Source organism: Balaenoptera physalus (genome assembly GCF_965194825.1).
Source record: "Balaenoptera physalus genome assembly, contig: HAP1_SCAFFOLD_738, whole genome shotgun sequence".
In the NCBI taxonomy this organism is placed as follows: domain Eukaryota; kingdom Metazoa; phylum Chordata; class Mammalia; order Artiodactyla; family Balaenopteridae; genus Balaenoptera; species Balaenoptera physalus.
Window position 1 is genome coordinate 58283 of NW_028126027.1, and position 2534 is coordinate 60816.

Genomic DNA, 2534 nt, shown 5'->3' on the forward strand with positions numbered 1-2534 from the left:
ATGGATAAAGAAGTTGTGGTCCTTATGTACAATGGAATATCACTCAGCCATGAAATCAACGTCATAAGGCTAGTAGCAGCATGATGAGTGGATTTAGGTACGACGATTCTAAGTGAAATAAGTCACACAGAAAAAGACACTTATCATAAGATATGACTTATAGAGGGAATGTAAAAACCGCTACCCTTGAACTGAATTACAAAACAGAATAGAGTCACACGTTTAGAAAACACACTATGGCTGCTTAACGGGAAAGGTGAGGTGGGGTGATTCATAAAACAAGGGTTTCAAATTATCTGAGATACCGTTCCATAAACCCAATATGTAATAGACAAGACCTACTCCTTGCTCAATGAATTGGACTCAACACCCCCTATTCACCGCCCACGAATATATCTGAATAGTAAGAATCTTAAAACCTATGCATTGATATCTCTCTGTAAGTGAGTCAAGTGGGTGTAAAGCGGCAAAAACACAGGAGTGAAAAGCAGGTAAACCCCATTATAAATATCAATTACTTTTAAAAACCCGTGAAACAAAGACAGTGAAAGAGAGAGAAATTCTTAAAAAGTCGTTCAGGGGCTGTGATGCCACCTGGATTGACCACATCTAGACCCACAGCTGATTGAGACATAAGGGTGGACACTCTTGGGGCTGAGAGGTTTGGTGAGGTTGGGTGAGCAAACGCAGACCCTATAAAGTAATACTGCGTGGTACCCATCCCATGGGTCCCAAATCTCCAGGTTCAAGGGCATCTTCCTACATCGAAAACATTCATGAGAAACCCAGAAGATGGTACACCGTGTGATCGGGAAAGGTTTCTAAAACGCACCTCATTTCTCATCTCCTTGTGCTTGGGTTCGCCATTCCAGCCGCTTTACTAGCAATCTCCCTCCTTGGAGAATCAGCACCTTTAACCTCCTGTTCCGTACAGGTTGCAATTTGTCCTGAGGATGAACGGGAAGAGGGGGAACAAATGAGAGACTAGCTCTAGGTGTTGGGACAGGCACAGGTCACTCTATTTTCCCCTCAAGAAGAAGAATTAACCACAGGCTCAGCATGCCGCCTGGGACCTGAATAGGGCCTGAAGCAATCCTGCGCTTTTGCGGCCAGCGCCCAAGAAAGCGAGTTGAAAAATGGCGCTCAGGGGCACTGCAATTCACAAACCTGCAGACTTATAAATGATGACTCTCGTCCACAAATATATTGATGGAAGGAAACGAAGAGGATTTGAAAGCAAGGCAGAATTGCAGGAAACAGATTTCAGGAGGGAGATTCGAATCGCCTTTAAAGCACAGGAAAGGCGGCAAAACCTCGACAATGATGCCCTTGGCCAAAAAGGGCGTATGCGTTTTTTCCTGAATATATTCAGGAAAAAACGCATACGCCCTTTTTGGCCAACCAAGCAACCTGGAAAGGCAAATCAGCGCTACAAAGAAGTCTCGCTTCCCATCGGTCAAAAGGGCCATGCTGAATAAAGTGTCAAAACCAGAAATGCAGGACAGGCCATGGAGAAACGGGAGCCTGGCTACGCTGATGGGCGGGATGTAAATTGCCAACAGCCACTCTGGAGAAGTGCACGGTGTGTCCTGAAACATCTACAAAACTCAGCTTAGGGAGCATAGGGCACATCCACTCATGGGCGTATAAATTGGGAAAACTAAAAATCAGCAAGACACAGGCACCCCAAAATTTAGGTCTGCTCTGTTGACAAGAACCTCCACTTGGTTACACCTTAAATATCCCAGGAAAGAGAAAAATGGATAAAGAAGTTGTGGTCCTTATGTACAATGGAATATCACTCAGCCATGAAATCAACGTCATAAGGCTAGTAGCAGCATGATGAGTGGATTTAGGTACGACGATTCTAAGTGAAATAAGTCACACAGAAAAAGACACTTATCATAAGATATGACTTATAGAGGGAATGTAAAAACCGCTACCCTTGAACTGAATTACAAAACAGAATAGAGTCACACGTTTAGAAAACACACTATGGCTGCTTAACGGGAAAGGTGAGGTGGGGTGATTCATAAAACAAGGGTTTCAAATTATCTGAGATACCGTTCCATAAACCCAATATGTAATAGACAAGACCTACTCCTTGCTCAATGAATTGGACTCAACACCCCCTATTCACCGCCCACGAATATATCTGAATAGTAAGAATCTTAAAACCTATGCATTGATATCTCTCTGTAAGTGAGTCAAGTGGGTGTAAAGCGGCAAAAACACAGGAGTGAAAAGCAGGTAAACCCCATTATAAATATCAATTACTTTTAAAAACCCGTGAAACAAAGACAGTGAAAGAGAGAGAAATTCTTAAAAAGTCGTTCAGGGGCTGTGATGCCACCTGGATTGACCACATCTAGACCCACAGCTGATTGAGACATAAGGGTGGACACTCTTGGGGCTGAGAGGTTTGGTGAGGTTGGGTGAGCAAACGCAGACCCTATAAAGTAATACTGCGTGGTACCCATCCCATGGGTCCCAAATCTCCAGGTTCAAGGGCATCTTCCTACATCGAAAACATT